The sequence below is a fragment of the Hyperolius riggenbachi genome, chromosome 5 (genome assembly GCF_040937935.1).
Source record: "Hyperolius riggenbachi isolate aHypRig1 chromosome 5, aHypRig1.pri, whole genome shotgun sequence".
Taxonomy (NCBI): Eukaryota; Metazoa; Chordata; class Amphibia; order Anura; family Hyperoliidae; genus Hyperolius; species Hyperolius riggenbachi.
Genome location: NC_090650.1, coordinates 121,635,686 through 121,653,697, shown reverse-complemented (window position 1 = coordinate 121,653,697; position 18,012 = coordinate 121,635,686). Strand labels below are relative to the sequence as shown.

General features: G+C 42.2%; 1 long non-coding RNA gene across 2 annotated transcripts in view; it reads left to right on the top strand.

The window, feature by feature from the left end:
* Nucleotides 1–1,538: 1,538 nt before the first annotated feature.
* LOC137518393 (uncharacterized) overlaps nucleotides 1,539–18,012 on the top strand; it is a 54,754-nt gene continuing 38,280 nt past the window's right edge. For both annotated transcript variants that reach the window (XR_011020804.1, XR_011020805.1), the window contains exons 1-2: nucleotides 1,539–1,598; nucleotides 7,635–7,681. This is a non-coding gene — a long non-coding RNA (uncharacterized lncRNA). The remainder of the gene's footprint in view (nucleotides 1,599–7,634; nucleotides 7,682–18,012) is intronic.

The window sequence follows — 18,012 nt, the reverse complement described above, 5'->3', positions numbered from 1 at the left end:
GCTTTTAAAGGACTTACAAGGCCAAGATGGTAAAAAAAAGTTAAATACCTATTCAGTTTTATGACCCTTAGGGGACACCACCCGCATCCCCCCTTCCATTCTGCCGTGCTTGTAAAGCAATACCCAGCTCGTGGGGGTCCCGACTCGATCCCACGGGTCGTCCTCAGCTGCCCCACTGAAGATGGCCACCAGGTCTGGCCGCGGCTGCGCAGTTCTCACAGTCGCAAGTGCGGCTGCGCAGCTCTAAGTCCTTGCCAGCTCCGACCTCCATACTGGCAGTCTTGTGTACATAAAGCATGCGAGACTGCCGTAATGAGGTAGGAGCTGGAGGAGGACTTAGAGCTGCGCAGCCGCACTTGCAGCTGTGAGAACTGCGCAGCCGCGGCCAGACCTGGTGGCCATTTTTAGTGGGGCAGCTGAGGACGACCCGTGGGATCGGGACCCCCACGAGCCTGGGAAATGCTTTACAAACGCGGCAGAATGGAAGGGGGGATGAGGATGGCGCACTGAATAGGTATTTAACTTTTTTTTTACCATCTTCGCATCGTAAGTCCTTTAAACGGCTGATTTAAATTAAAAAAAAATTATAGAAGCAAAAAACCAAAAGGTCAACTAGGGCTTTAAAATAAACTGTATATTTTTTCTGTTTCTGTTTTTAGTTAATGACTTTGTGTTTGTTGCCAAGCAGGAGTGAAAAACGAATTCTTTTTTCACTTTTTTTTTTTTTTTAGAAGATGGAAAAACTACCTAAGGACCGCGTCACGCCAATGGGCGTGAATGTGGCGGCAGCCCCAAGACCGCCTAACGCCAATTGGCTTCAGGTCCTGGAGCCGGCTACTGCAGGAGATCGCGTACAGGCTGCGGGCGCATCTCCTGCTTGAGGGGCGGAGCTCCGCCCCGCCTTCAGTCTCCGAGCAGCGATCGCCACTCGAGAGACTATTAGGTGGTGAAACTGCCGTCTAATTACTTTGTACAGTGCTGCGATCTGCAGAAGAGCTGTACTGGGGACACGACTGTCCCCTCCAGAGTGTCGGCGGTGATCCGCTGTCATTGGCTGAAACCTATGACAGCCAATCACAGTGATTGGCTAGTGGGGGGAGGTAGGGAGGGTTTAGTAAAGAAAAAAAAAGAAAGAAATGTATTTAAAAATAAATAAATTAAATATTTATAAAAAAAATAAATAAACACTGTGGGGGGGGGGGGATCAGACCCCACCAACAGGAAGCTCTGTTGGTGGAGAGAAAAGGGGGGGGGGGATCACTTGTGTGCTGTGTTGTGCGGCCCTGCAGCTTGGCCTTAAAGCTGCAGTGGCCTATCTCACAAAACATAGCCTGGTCTTTAGAGGGGTTTACCACTGCGCTCCTCAAGTGGTTAAAGAGAAATTAATAATGCTTCATGCCAGTGTAAACAAATGCACATTTATCAACAATTGTTTACAAGTGAGACTGTTTTATAATGTCACATGTTCCCAAATGTCACTCGCAAGCTCAGCTGCAACATATTTTGCCTGATGTAAGCAAATGTCTTTTCTAAAAAGCAGACATTGAGAAACTGACGAAAGAGAAAGGAGAAAACATATGCAGTATGTCAAGCAAGAGGTATGTTGCATCTAAATGCACACAAATGTGATGCAGCTGTTCTAAGTGTTTGTCTTTACAGTGCTTTTATTTATAAACAACAAACTTTTGCCAAACCAGTCGCCCCACTGAGAACAGAATTTATGAATTTATAACTTGAACCTCTCTGGTAAAAAAAACAAACAAAAACCTTTGCATTATATTCATCACTCTGAGAGTAGGGAAGTAAGGAGCTTTTCGTATGAAGTCAATTTGGGTTTGCTCAGCAAGCACCAGCCATTTGTTTTTATCTGTTCTCTCCCTGTTCTGCTTGTCACGTGACTGCAGAATGCTGGCATCTGTTTGTTCAGCAATCAGCATTAATAGGAAGTACCATATGATTGATTTTACTTTTTTACCTACTTTTTGTTACTTTTTCAAAAGCATAGTGCTGAAAACTTACTTTGTAGAGAAGATGAAAACATATCTCCTGGTAGAAAACTTAATTAATTGCAAATAGGCCAGTGTTTATAAAATAAATGTATTAACTAAAAATGCCTGTTGCTTTCTGATTGCCCAGGGTATATATACATTTTTTTCATTTGCTAGGGCACTTGTCCCAAGAATATTGACATTATTAACCACTTGAGGACCACAGTCTTTTCGCCCCTTAAGGACCAGAGCCTTTTTCTCCATTCAGACCACTGCAGCTTTCACGGTTTATTGCTCGGTCATACAACCTACTATCTAAATGAATTTTACCTCCTTTTCTTGTCACTAATAAAGCTTTCTTTTGGTGCTATTTGATTGCTGCTGTCAGTTTTAGTTTTTATTATATTTATCAAAAAAGACAAATTTTGTCAAAAAAATGATTTTTTTTTACTTTCTGTGCTGACATTTTTCAAATAAAGTAAAATTTCTATATACATTTTTGTCCAAATTTATTGTGCTACATGTCTTTGATAAATAAAAAAACATTCAGTGTATATTTATTGGTTTGGGTAAAAGTTATAGCGTTTACAAACTATGGTGCCAAAAGTGAATTTTCCCATCTTGAAGCATCTCTGACTTTTCTGAGCACCTGTCATGTTTCATGAGGTACTAAAATTCCAGGATAGTACAAATACCCCTCAAATGACTCCATTTTGGAAAGAAGACATGCCAAAGTATTCACTTAGATGCATGATGAGTTCATAGACAATTTTATTTTTTGTCACACGTTAGCAGAAAATGACACTTTGTGACAAAAAAAAAGTTTCCATTTCTGCTAACTTGCGACAAAAAAAAAAATGAAATCTGCCACGGACTCACTATGCTCCTCTCTGAATACCTTGAAGTGTCTACTTTCCAAAATGGGGTCATTTGTGGGGTGTGTTTACTGTCCTTGCATTTTGGGGGGTGCCTAATTGTAAGCACCCCTGTAAAGCCTAAAGGTGCTCATTGGACTTTGGGCCCCTTAGCGCAGTTAGGCTGCAAAAAAGTGCCACACATGTGGTATTGCCGCACTCAGGAGAAGTAGTATAATGTGTTTTGCGGTGTATTTTTACACATACCCATGCTGGGTGGAAGAAATATCTCTGTAAATGACAATTTTTTGATTTTTTTTTTGCACACGATTGTCCATTTACAGAGATATTTCTCCCACTCAGCATGGGTATGTGTAAAAATAGACTGCAAAACACATTATACTTCTTCTCCTGAGTACGGTGATACCACATGTGTGGCACTTTTTTGCACCCTAACTGCGCTAAGGGGCCCAAAGTCCAATGAGTACCTTTAGGATTTCACAGGTCATTTTGAGACATTTAGTTTCAAGAATACTCCTCACGGTTTAGGGCCCCTATAATGCCAGGGCAGTATAGGAACCCCACAAATGACCCCATTTTAGAAAGAAGACACCCAGAGGTATGGAGTATGGTGAGTTCATAGAAGATTTTATTTTTTGTCACAAATTAGCGGAAAATGACACTTTGTGAAAAAAAACAATAAAAATCATTTTCCGCTAACTTGTGACAAAAAATTAAATCTTCTATGAACTCACCATACTCCTAACAGAATACCTTTGGGTGTCTTCTTTCTAAAATAGGGTCATTTGTGGGGTTCCTATACTGCTTTGGCATTTTAGGGGCCCTAAACCGTGAGGAGTAGTCTTGAAATCAAATGTCACAAAATGACCTGTGAAATCCTAAAGGTACTCATTGGACTTTGGGCCCCTTAGCGCACTTAGGGTGCAAAAAAGTGCCACACATGTGGTACCGCCATACTCAGGAGAAGTAGTATAATGTGTTTTGGGGTGTATATTTACATATACCCATGCTGGGTGGGAGAGATATCTCTGTAAATGACAATTTTTAGATTTTCTTTACACACAATTGTCCATTTACAGAGAGATTTCTCCTACCCAGCATGGGTATGTGTAAAAATACACCCCAAAACACATGATACTACTTCTCCTGAGTATGGCGATACCACATGTGTGACACTTTTTTGCAGCCTAGGTGCACTAAGGGGCCTAACGTCCTATTCACAGGTCATTTTGAGGCATTTGGTTTCTAGACTACTCCTCACGGTTTAAGGCCTCTAAAATGCCAGGGCAGTATAGGAACCCCACAAGTGACCCCATTTTAGAAAGAAGATACCCTAAGGTATTCTGTTAGGAGTATGGTGAGTTCATAGAGGATTTTTTTTGTCACAAATTAGCGGAAATTGACACTTTGTGAAAAAAAAACAATAAAAATCAATTTCCGCTAACTTGTGACAAAAAATTAAATCTTCTACGAACTCGTCATACACCTAACGGAATACCTTGGGGTGTCTTCATTCTAAAATGGGGTCACTTGTGGGGTTCCTATACTGCCCTGGCATTTTAGGGGCCCTAAACCGTGAGGAGTAGTCTTGAACCCAAATGTCTCAAAATGACCTGTGAAATCCTAAAGGTACTCATTGGACTTTGGGCCCCTTAGCGCAGTTAGGGTGCAAAAAAGTGCCACACATGTGGTACTGCCGTACTCAGAAGAAGTAGTATAATGTGTTTTGTGGTGTATTTTTACATATACCCATGCTGGGTGGGAGAAATATCTCTGTAAATGACACATTTTTGATTTTTTTTTACACACAATTGTCCATTTACAGAGAGATTTCTCCCACCCAGCATGGGTATGTGTAAAAATACACCCCAAAACACATTATACTACTTCTCCTGAGTACGGCGATACCACATGTGTGACACTTTTTTGCAGCCTAGGGGATTGATTTACTAAGCGGTGCTAACCTACTTAGCACATCTAAATTCTTTAGTCGTGCCAACCAGGGTGCTAAGTAGGTTAGCACTGGTTTTCTCAATCAGATCATGCGCTAAGTACCGCACGCAAAGCTTTGCGCGTGCAAAGTCCTATGCGCGCGCTAAGTCCCATAGGCTTTAGTGGGCACTTCGCGCGGAGCACCCTGCTCTCTGTGCAGTGCGCACGCAAAACTTTGCACGCGGTACTTTGCGCACCATCACTTCTTCTCACATTTCAACTGAATTTAGACGTGCTAAAGGCCAGTGCTAAGGTTAGCACCATTTTGTAAATCGAGCCCTAGGTGCGCTAAGGGGCCCAACGTCCTATTCACAGGTCATTTTGAGGCATTTGTTTTCTAGACTACTCCTCACGGTTTAGGGCCCCTAAAATGCTAGGGCAGTATAGGAACCCCACAAGTGACCCCATTTTTGAAAGAAGACACCCAAAGGTATTCCGTTAGGTGTATGGTGAGTTCATAGAAGATTTTATTTTTGAAAAATGACACTTTGTGAAAAAAACAATAAAAATCAATTTCCGCTAACTTTTGACAAAAAATAAAATCTTCTATAAACTTGTCATACACCTAACAGAATACCTTGGGGTGTCTTTTTTCTAAAATGGGGTCACTTGTAGCGTTCCTATACTGCCCTGGCATTTTACGGGCCCAAAACCGTGAGTAGTCTGGAAACCAAATGTCTAAAAATGACTGTTCAGGGGTATAAGCATCTGCAAATTTTGATGACAGGTGGTCTATGAGGGGGCGAATTTTGTGGAACCAGTCATAAGCAGGGAGGCCTCTTAGATGACAGGTTGTATTGGGCATGATCTGATGGATAGGAGTGCTAGGGGGGTGACAGGAGGTGATTGATGGGTGTCTCAGGGGGTGGTTAGAGGGGAAAATAGATGCAATTAATGCACTGGGGAGGTGATCGGAAGGGGGTCTGAGGGGGATCTGAGGGTTTGGCCAAGTGATCAGGAGCCCACACGGCGTAAATTAGGGCCTGATCTGATGGGTAGGTGTGCTAGGGGGTGACAGGACATGATTGATGGGTGTCTCAAGGTGTGATTAGAGGGGGGAATAGATGCAAGCAATGCACTGGCGAGGTGATCAGGGCTGGGGTCTGAGGGCGTTCTGAGGGTGTGGGCGGTCGGCAAGTGGTTAAACCGCTTTTCCAAAACACCTCCTTTTAGGTCAGATGGAGCTGAGTCTTGATTCTATCACTGTCCCTAAAATATTTACTTAACCCCTTCCCGACCACCTAACGCAGACAGGCGTCGGGAAGGTGGCAGCCCCAGGACTGCCTAATGCTGATCGATCTCAAGAATGGTGGGCGGAGATAAGCGCGGAGCGCGCACGCATCCCCACTCAGTTACAGAGCGGGGCTCCATAAACAACCTGCTAGCCACATTGGCAGGTTGAAAAAAAAGTTTGTACTGAGCTGTCCCCAGGGGAGCCACGCAAAGTGATCCCTCTCGTAGGCTGATGCCTATAAGAGGGATCACGCTGATTGGATTTCAGGGGGGGGAGGAGAGGGGGAAGATAAAAATATAAAAATAAAATAACACAGCTTATTAATTAAAAATTTAAAATTAAATTCTAAAATGTATAAACTAATAATAATAAAAAAATTGCAGCAGCAATCAGATGCCACCAACAGAAATCTCTGTTGGTGGCAAGAAAAGGGGGGGGGACCATTTGTGTGCTAAGTTGTATGGCTCTGCAGCAAGCTGTTAAAGCTGCAGTGGCCTTATTTGTAAAAAAATAGCCTGGTCACTGGGGGGAAGCCTGTTGTCCTGAAGCGGTTAAGATTCCAAAAAAGACTTGTGGTGCAGCTTAACCAGAATTATGTGGGAATGAGTCAACAAAATAAACTGTATTTGTAAATTCTGGGATGTTATTACTTTTCACCTAATTTTATTTTAACCACTTGATGACCCAGCCTTTACCCCCCCCCCTCCTTAAGGACCAGCGCTGTATTTGCTGATCTGTGCTGGGTGGGCTCTACAGCCCCCAGCACAGATCAAACACAAGGCAGAGCGACCAGATCGCCCCCCTTTTTCCCCACTGGGGGATGATGTGCTGGGGGGGGTCTGATCGCTCCTGCCTGCGTGTGGCTGGCGGGGCGGCACCTCAAAGCCCACTCCACTGCCGGATTCCCCCTCTCCCTCTCCTCCCTCCCTTCCCGCGGATCTGTCCTGTGCAGCCTCTAACAGGCTCCTGCCTGTCATGTGACAGCGATCCCCGGCCGCTAATTTGCCAGGGATTGCTGATCCAGTACAATGCTGCTACTGTTAGCAGCGTTGTACAAATGTAAACAAAGCGGATTATTTCCGCTTGTGTTTACATTTAGCCTGCGAGCCGCGATCGGCGGCCCGCAGGCTATTCACGGAGCCCCCCGCTGTGAATTGACAGGAAGCAGCCGCTCGCGTGAGCGGCTGCTTCCTGATTAATTAGCCTGCAGCCGGCGACGCAGATCTGCGTCGCTGGTCCTGCAGCTGCCACTTTGCCGACGCGCGGTATTAGTGCGCGGTCGGCAAGTGGTTAAAGATTCAATTCAATTGTTTTCCAGTGGCAAAAAGTATTAAACTTGCACCTCAGTCACTTAAAATAAACGAGTTCTCCTTCCAAAAATATGTCCCGAAACTGCAGCTTGCTTGAACAAGCATGAATTGAAGAGTCGCATTTATTCCTGCCAGGGGGAAATCGCCATAGAAGTAAATGAGAATTGCCTCCAGACTGCCCATTTTTTGTGTAAGCCAACATCATATGTGTAACACTTCATCTGCTTTTTTTCAGGAATAAGTGGGCAGCCAAATATTCTCATCAAGGAGAGAACAAACTATGTAAGATTCCACCATCCTTGTTTATTTGGTAATTTAATTTGAAGCCCACTATGTAATTCTTCTAAGGCGGTTAGTATAGTGATTTAGTTTCATGTCTAGTTTAACCTGCATGTTAAGTTTGGTCAAAAACTCTATTAGGTGTAATTAACTCTAGATTCTAGAAGGTGTTATTTCCCACACAGTTTTTAAATGATTAGTTTACTTTCATATGAAAGGTCAAGACGATTTTTATAAGGATGATCTGAACAAAACTTTTAATGATGTCAGAGAAAAATGCGAGTATTGGCGCCCACTCGTTAAGCCTGCTTTCAGTTGATGCGTATACAGACCACCCACCCACAGGAAGACAACGTCCCAAACACAGTCACCACAATGTAGAATAATCCCTGTAGAATTGTATCTTCTAAAACGGCACATATAGTGAAAACACTTCAAGCTCCTCTGCTACTTGCTGTCAGGTATCTCCCTCTCCCTTGCCTTCACCTCCAGCCTCACAGGCTCTTATATGTGGAAAGACAAAAATGGAGGAGGGACACACTCAGTTCCAAGCAAGCTTCTACTTTATTTGTCACAGTTTAAAAGCATCCATAAGTGAATTTGGCAAAGTCATTTTCTGGTCCTAACACCAATTAGTACCCTGCGTCACTTGCTTCCCACTCCTGTATGCTTAGAATAATTGGACAATAAAATGGTACTCGCTCTCAGCCAACTGTTTTTGGCTCTTGCCATCGTCAGGGGGGCTCACCTTGATGACAACAAGAGCCGAAACCGGTTGGGATGAGAGCAGGGACCATTCTGTTGTTGTCATACATATATCAAAGCGCTATAGCTGACAATTTATACTTATAAAACCCATCAGAGTGTGCTACACCCAGGCTTGGCGGGCCTTATCACAAATCTCTATATCTCAATGTTAAGCGCACATCCATATAGATAAAAAGACATTCCTATTCAGCTTCTTATAGCTTCTTTTCTCTTGTCACCAATACATATATGATGATATCCCCCACCACAAGCACCCTTCTGTGAATAGACTCACCAGATATCTCTAACCACTGTAAAGGTGGGTACACACGCATTACTGCCAGCAACGCCGGGTCCGCCGGACCCTCCAGCTGGGTGGGCATTCCAGCGACAGTAGTGCGTGTGTACAGTCTGTCAGACAGACTGATAAGGCTGTTTCTGAACGATCTGCTCAGCTCAGAAACAGCCTTATCAGTCCACTGACAGCACGCACACACGTGCTACTGTCGGCTGAACGTCCGCCCAGCGGGAGGGTCCGGCGGACCCATCTTTGCCGGCGGTAGTGCGAGTGTACGCAACTTTAGACTGGTCAGATATGTACAATATCCAGGGAGCCTTGGAGCCTCAGGTTCCTGGTGCCTCTATTGCTGTAGATATCCCATATCCAATGGCTGTCGACAATGGAAGATTAAGAATCCCAGCACAGCGTCCAGTCCCCGTGTAGTGTTGGGCGAACAGTGTTCGCCACTGTTCGGGTTCTGCAGAACATCACCCTGTTCGGGTGATGTTCGAGTTCGGCCGAACACCTGGTGGTGTTCGGCCAAACTGTTCGGGGTTCGCCCGAACTGTTGAATGCATGGCCGAACATGGCCGAACAGGGCCCCTGTTCGGCCGAACAGGGCCCTGTTTGGCCGAATACTGCCCCCCTATGGGGTCGCAGGCATAAGGGGGGAGCATGCCCCGGTCGCGGGGGGGGTCGGAAATTCCCCCCACCCCCTCCGCTAGCGCTCCCCCCTCTGCCCGCTTCCCCATAAAAAAAGTTATAGTACCTGGTGCCTGGTGGCTGGCAGTGGAGTGAGGAGGAGGAGGAGGAGTCCGAGTAGCAGAGTGGCGTTGAGGCCGGGCAGCGGGCGGTTCGGGCGGTTCAGCGCTAGTACCTTGTGGTACTTCCGCCCTTTCTCTGACCTCACGTCCTCTGCGTGATGACGCATACGAGGGTACGCGTGATGCGTACCCTCGTATGCAGAGGACGTGAGGTCAGAGAAAGGGCGGAAGTACCACAAGGGTACTAGCGCTGAACCGCCCGCTGCCCGGCCTCAACGCCACTCTGCTACTCGGACTCCTCCTCCTCCTCCTCACTCCACTGCCAGCCACCAGGCACCAGGTACTATAACTTTTTTTATGGGGAAGCGGGCAGAGGGGAGAGCGCTAGCGGAGGGGGTGGGGGGAATTTCTGACCCCCCCCGCGACCGGGGCATGCTCCCCCCTTATGCCTGCGACCCCATAGGGCCCCCATGTTCGGGGGTCCCATTGACTTCCATTGAGTTCGGCGTTCGGGCCGAACATGCCGAACATCTGGCCCATGTTCGGCCTGTTCGGCCCGAACCCGAACATCCAGGTGTTCGCCCAACACTATCCCCGTGTCCCTGATGAGTCACCAGATAGTGATGTAATCGATTGGACAGAGACTGGATGTGTTGGGAAACAAACTGCGTTGAATGGAGTGCTCTATGTGGGTGGATCTGGCGTGGAGGGAGGCAGCAGACAGGTCCAGAGCCATCTAGCCCAGCATAGGCAACGGAGGAGAGCCCGTATAACAAACTCTGTGTGGATACAAAATGCCAACAACATGTGGGTGGATTGTAGAATAAAGTTTTATTGATTTTAAACGGTAATACGCTATGAGAGATATTTGTTTAAGGTACCTGCAAAGCAAGATATGAAATGCTTAATAATGTGCATGATATGGGATAGCTACAGCAATAGAGGCACCAGGAACCTGAGGCTCCAAGGCTCCCTGGATATTGTGCATATCTGACCAGTCTAACAGTGGTCAGAGATATTTGATGAGGCTATTCACAGAAGGGTGCTTGTGGTGGAGGATATCATCATATATGTTTTGGTGACAAGAGAAAAGAACCTATAAGAAGCTGAATATGAATGACTTTTTATATGTATGGATGTGCGCTTAACCTTGAGATATAGAGATCATTCTGTTGTTGAATTACTGTATGAGTACTACAGGAGTGGGAAGTGAATACTTCTTCAGAGTCCTAATTGGTGTTAAGACCCACAGATATAAGTGACTTTGCCGAATTCACTTCTGGATGCTTTTAAATTGTGAGAAATAAAGCAGAAGCTTGCTTGGCACTAAGGGTGTCCCTCATTTGTTTATGTCTTCCTACATGTGAGAACCTGTGAGGCTGGAAGTAAAGGCAAGGGAGAGGAAGATACTCGACAGCATGCAGCAGAGGAGTTTAAAGTGTTTTCACTATATTTGTGGTTTATGAAGATAGAGCACTACAGGGCTTATTCTACAAAAAATTAATGATGGCCAAAATATTCATCTTGATGTTATTACTCAAAAACCCAAGTTATACATTGTAGGAGATTAGGATTAAGATTAGAGATGAACTTGAATTTTTCATAGTAGTAATTTTGCAGAAGAATTTGGAATTATGATGTGAAATCATAATGTGATATTTAAGACTATTGCACAATTAATTTTGCATGTGTTCATAAATCTGATCTATAATTTTGCAATGACGTGTCATTTTTCAAAAATATTTGTTTCTTATGCTCCATAGACTTCAATGCATTTATGCAAAAATGTGTTTGCTCATTTCGAAAATTGGTTTTCTTATGCCTCATCGGCCCATATGCAATTCACTTTTTCTCTTAGGTGATATTTTTCACACTTTTGAATAAAATACCTTTTTAAACCACCAGCAAGCAAGAAAAAAACTAAGAATAATTTTAATGGTACTTTTTCAACTACTTTTTGGTACTTTTTTAATTGCAAAATGTTTAAAAGTAATTCTAAATTGAAGATGAAAAATAATCTCCTTGGAGAAAAAACTGGTGAAAAAGTTACTGGTAATTGCATATGGGCCATAGACTTCAAAGCATTGATGTAAAAGTGACTTGAAATTACACAAACAATAACCCACAAAATCAGAATCATAATTGTGAAAATTACATGAAATTACACAAAGCCAAAATTACTCATTATAATCAACACCATTAATAAGATCCAACGTAACCTCCTGGAGAAAAAAAGAAAATAAAATCATTAGGCCTTGTTTCCATCTGTGAACTTCTGTCTGCTTCTCAGCAACATAACATTGATGTGCTGATAAAAAGCGGACAGAAGCGGATAGAAGCACACAGATGGAAACAAGGCCTTAAACCTGCACTTTACAGAATTTGATGCCAATATTTTTAGCTTGTCTGTCCACACAAAATGCAATTGCAAAATCAGAGGTTATTTGCTCATTGAAATAAAGGTTTAAGATTTTTTTCCCACATTTATTTTAAAATTGGATATACTAGGGATAGTGCCACTATATACACTAGCAATATTTAAAGAGATATTCTCCACAATAATATAAAAAAAAATATGTACCAAAAACATCCTAATTTCAGATACACTGATCAGGATTGCCATGGGTCTTTGGTGGGATGAATGCAGTCTACATGCTAAATTCTGAGAGACTATACAGTACTCTTTGGATAAATAATAGAAAGATCATCAGTTGAGGGTGAAACTTCACTTTCATTCAAAGGCCCTACTTATTTTGGGTATACTCCCCATTGCCACATTGTTACAAAACTCTTTTTTTCTTAATGAGTGCTTAACAATTTATATTTGATTTTTATTTATATTTTATTTGAGGAGAACATTTAAGTATTGAGAGTAAAACAGTTTTATATTAGGATTAGATTATTTTCCTCTGTCACTGAACTTCAGTTACTATTTAAATAACGGCACAATAAATGATAACCCCATAATAAGTAAATGTGTTGCTCGCAATTACACTTTGCCTGGTATATTGTGTTACAATTTATTTTGGAATCAGTTAGGGCTGCAGATTTAATAGGAGGGCATTACTCAATTCATAAAATACCTATAAAACATTTAATGTGGATATTCATTAGTTTGTTATAGCCGCCATCAAATACAAAGCTAAAAGAAAAAGGGAAAAAAAAGCATTGTAGTTTTCACAACAGTGAAGAGCATATTATATATTATGAAGCAGGTAATTGGCATAATTAATATGTAAGGCTGCACTGGAGAGTATGAGAGGCTGCATTCTAAATATATACATGATGTAACATTTATCTTACTTATACGCACACTGGAAAATATCTAGCATATGCTTAGAGGAAAATTTATTTATTAGGCATGTTTTCAGTTTTATGTGCCTTCTGTTACAGAACTAACAGCATAATATGTAAAACATTCAGAGGTTAAACTCGTAATGCTTTCTCAGCTCTGAGACCCTGAGTTTACATAAGACAGAAATACTGTCTAAATGGAGACAGGTGCACTTCAGACAAACAAGCATTTTTTCACGTAGTTATGTCAACAATGAGCTTGATAAGTTGACTGCATTTCAAGATATAAAAGTAATAATGTCTCAGGATATACAGTATATGCACTAGTTGAAATTGCAGGACAGGCCTACTTATGTTTTCTTATTTGTCACCTCCTAGGCCGTGCTCCTGTGGCTGGGAGTGTTCTGCGCCTGTGCAGCTAGTGAAGGATTGTAACTGCACAGGTGCAACATTTCTCAGAGGTGGGAGCGTAACCATACTGGTTTGTAACCATAAGTCTGGCAGCTAGACCTACTTCACTTTTACAACTTTAGCTAAACTGGTGTGTTTTAATGTGAGTGTAGGGTCCATCATGCCAGGTTCCCCCACTCACATTTACCCATCTCATCCTCACCAGCAACCCTCTATTTAGCTAAATTCTAGAACTAGACTATGCATATATGATGTCTTTGACCAAATATTATACAGTGATTTCCCTACGTTTTAGCAATTGGGGCTTAGTAAAAGCTTGGTGGGAGATGAATGACAGTGTGGATGTTAGCTAGGGACTTTTTAGTTAGCCCTTTGAAGAGGATTCAAAGGATTACAACAATAAAGATACTTGTTTTTACCAAGATAATGGTATGGGACATAAAGGAACGCTTTTATTTCTTTCATGGTTTACGTTCTTTCCATTAAAGAGACTCTGACCAGTACTGCAAAGTACTTAAAGATGCATACATTTCTGTAGCTTGTGCTCTCCTTTTTCATTTGATGCCTAAATCGCCTTCTTGGCTATGTTATAACTTCCGGTCACCCCTGTCTTCTCTGTTAGAGAAGTGCATCACTGAATGAAGCAGGAAGAGGAAGTGACGCGCCTGGCCATTGCAAGAGGCTCCTCCAGAAGGGTCATAGCACGACTTTGTTGGAAGTCGTCTTGCCCCATGCATTTTATAGCGGCAATATCAGTGGGAGTTTGGATAAAACAAGTGGCTGGCAAGTGTGCTGACACTCAATTGTTCGTGGATATGCTTAAAGGCATACCCATGAGAGGTGCTCGGAGTCCCTTTAAGGATTGTTTATTTTGCTGTACATTTAACCTTTTGAGGGAAAGAGAAAAAGGTACTAATGTACCCACTATGCCAATTATCTGGGTGGGATGTATATTTGGAGGTCCCTATTAAAGGATGGTTGCTTCAGTTGACAGTAATAGAAATGCTATAGGTAACTTAAGTCTTGTTGTTTTGCATTGTACTGAAGACAAGGTAGCTCCATAGAAAATAATAGACCATTACAGTACACTCAAGATGACGTCAGCGCTATCGCAAGCAGCTCTCATGCTGGCACAGTAGATGCTGACCTGCTGAGGTTGGCATCTTGTACCGGAGGGGACCCAGGGCCATCAGTAGGAAGCAGAGGTGTGGCAAAGGCACAGGATGGCTGACAGGGGCTGGAGGAAGCCCCTGGTAAGTAGATTTCCTCGGACATTCCCTTTAAGGGTATGCAGGTAGGAGGTATGTATAAAGGTTACCTATCACTATGCTTCAAAGTGGATCTTCAGTCTAGCATAACGTGCTTGCCAGTCAATGCTCAGTCTCAGCCAGGCAGTTTCTAGGCTAAATTGCTCCCAGGGCGAGGGTGTTAAAATTGCACCCCCCACTCGGAAATGTTATATAAAGCATATATAGGTTAGGCAGCCATAGGTACCTCCAGTATAGGTTAGCCAGCCATAGGTGCCCCCTGTATAGGTTAGGCAGCCATAGGTGCCCCCAGTATAGATTACGCAGCCATAAGTGATCCCAGTATAGGTTAGGCAGCCATAAGTGCCCCCAACATAAGTTAGGCAGCCATAGGTACCTCCAGTAACGTGTTCTCCATCAGGTCTTCTTGTTTAGTCCCACCCAGTAGTACACTGATTGGTGTTTTTATCTGGGGGTGGGGTATATAAGGGTGTATTTCACGTGTTTATGGCTGATGCAATTTGAGAAAGGGCATGCTGCCCGTAACAGCGTCTGTTATTGCTGCTTTCTTTCACATGGAATAAAAGAGCATAATTACTGAAGCTGAAGTGGTGCTGACCCATTTGTTTTCTGTGATCTGTGTATGCCCCTTGGGACACAGGGGCAGGGATCATGGCACACTGCTGTTCTCCTGAGTGGTGCTCCTCCTGTCTACTTATTGCAGTGTATTATTTTGTACCACGTTTGTTTCCTACTTTGTACAGCGCCACAGAATATGTTGGCGCTTTATAAATTAATAATAATAATAATAATCAAGCTGATAACCATTATATGAGAAGCTCACAAGGCTGGGAAAGCACACAGAACAAACCTGGACCTGGACTCAAAACTTACAGAAAGCCAGTGGCTAATGCAACATCCCAAAATAAATAAGATTGTTGGTGCCAGATATCCATCAGGCCAGTGGCTTAAGACCCTCTGCTGGTGTCATGGCCAATCTCCTAAAGTGGTCCCTATGTTACTGGTGAATGCATCTGCATCCTACACATACAATAAGTATATCTATGATTGACCACATGTGATATAGGATAAAAAGCCTGAAAACAATTATACCTGAGGTGGCCCACAGGGTCATGATCCCCTAACCTTGTAACTTTTTCACTGTGTGAATTAAAATGTATTTTTAATTTTTCTTCCAGCTTTGTGTACTCTTCTTGAAAACTGTGAATCAATGGCACAATGTAATGAGAACCCTGTTAATAACGGAGCTTCAATCCATATACAATTACCGTGGTTTTAAGCAAGCTTATATTACATTTTAACTACCGTAGTATTAGAAAATGTTTGCAGCTGAACAATGAACTTGAATAACATTCATTTACGAAATGACTAGTGCAATACTGATTGATATTTTATTAGGTTTTTAATAACATGGAATTACATCTAAAACATTTTAAAGCATTTTACTATGGCATTTCCCGAATTCTTGTCCTAAGGGGTTTACTTTCAATGATTCAAATTACAGGCAGTCTTCTACTTACAAACAGGTTATGTTTCAGGAGTTTGTTTTTAAGTTGAATTTGTTTGTAAGTTGAGTCCTGTGTTATACATAGTGAAATGTGGATAAATGGACTTGAACATAAGGGCCTCAATTCACTAGTGGCAGTTCAGTAAAATAATTTAGGTTGGTAAAATACTGCATTCAATATTTTACACTTTTTTTCCCCAAATTCACTAAGGTTTCACGCATGGGGTAGAAGTCCGGTACCAAAAAAGCTTCAGTTCAGTCTTTCCACAAGTAGGGTGCATCAGTCGGGATTTTGTGTCTAGTGCATCCTCGGCATTACTTTAGTTGTACATGCAGCCACTAGAGGGAGCTCTTCTGTATGCCAGTATATAGATATGCAAATCTAAAGGGTATGGAATATGTTGGCGCTTTATAAATCAATTATAATAATAATTATACAGAAAAGCCTTTTTAAATGTCTCCTTCTCCTTCTTCTGAAGTCCCGCCCTCTAAACTATCAGATCAAATGGGATGAGAAGCAGGGCAGTGTGGCTCTTCCCGGTATACATATTGGTTGTCTGTTACATGTGTCAATATTACCGCATGGAGATTGTGTGATTTACCGACTGGTAAGAGCTGGAGATAAATACCAAACACTTTTACTTGATTTCCCAAATGTTTTAATCTTTGTGAATTGCAATTGCTTGACATTTCTTCAGGTTTTACTGCTCAAGTCCGTAATTTACCTCACTAGTCGGTAATTTTGCTTTTCAGAGCAGTAATAGGTTTAGTGAATTGGCATTTGGCAGGGTGATCGATTAATGGTAATGCTTAGTGAATTGAGGTCATGGTATAAACAATGTTTTTTGGTTATTTTCAATGTTCTATTGATTTGTTTTAAACTACTTTCAACCGTTTCTATAATACTGTAACATAAAACAACAAAAATTAATAATAAAAAACAGTAACGTGTACTTTGTAGATGGAGACAATTTTGTTTGTATGTATGAAAAATTGTAATTAGTTTGTAAGTAGGGGACTGTCAGTTTTTTTTTTTAATTAACTATATTATTTGCAAATGCCAAATAAATCAACAACAAAACCAACAAACAAAGCAGATAAATGAGCACCATTATATCAGTTGTGAAATCGGAGTGTTAACTGCCTTTCGGTACATCATTCATACAATTTTTTGTCTTGAGTTGAGTTTGCTGAATTGTGACTCATTTGACATTACTCATCACCAATAACTCTATCCATTGTTCAATCTATTACAAAGTTAAGTGCGCTTTCCTTCATCTCACAAGAAATGACAAACGCCTGAATGCAGCAGACATTCCGGAGGGAAATGAAAGGGAGAAGTGAAAGCAAGTATGAGAGCAGATGGGAATTTTGATATATGATAATAGGGCACAGCTGAACCCTTGTACAGTCATCTGAGAAAGGAAACATACAGAAGCTCATTAGCACATTACACAATCCTAATGTTTGCATTTACAATCACCAGCTGTGTAGAATGGATATCATGTCTTACAAAGTGATTGGATAAATCAGATACTTTACAGGGAGAAATGATGCACTGTATAGAAGTGACCTGAGATATAAAGACTGCAACCATCATACATTGTGGCTCTGGAGTTAATTTTTTAATGGTGATTTACAAGACCGGAGAAGTCAAGGTTTGTTTGCTTTAAATATCCAGTTGTGCAGGATATGGATCAGTCAACATCTCATGTGATATCAAGTTTTGTGGTAAAAGTGCCTTTTCACGCTCTCTTGTTTTTCACCTGTGCATAGCGCAGTCCATTAATTTCCCTGGGAGTCATTCATGTGCATAGCAGTTACCAGAACTGCCAACATAAAAAGTGTTACCGCCACTTTTAAACAAACCTGTGCCACAGATGCTTGTTACAGAGAATGTTAATGTGTCAAGTAACTGTTTGCTCTCTGTATTGTTGTTTGAGGGCTGGAAGGTTTTGTTGTTCATGTTTCACAGGGATTACAATTGTGTGTGTGTGTGGGGGGGGGGGGGAAGCAAGTATTAGAGGCTTAAAGGATAAATGTGAGGGGAAAAAAATGCTGAT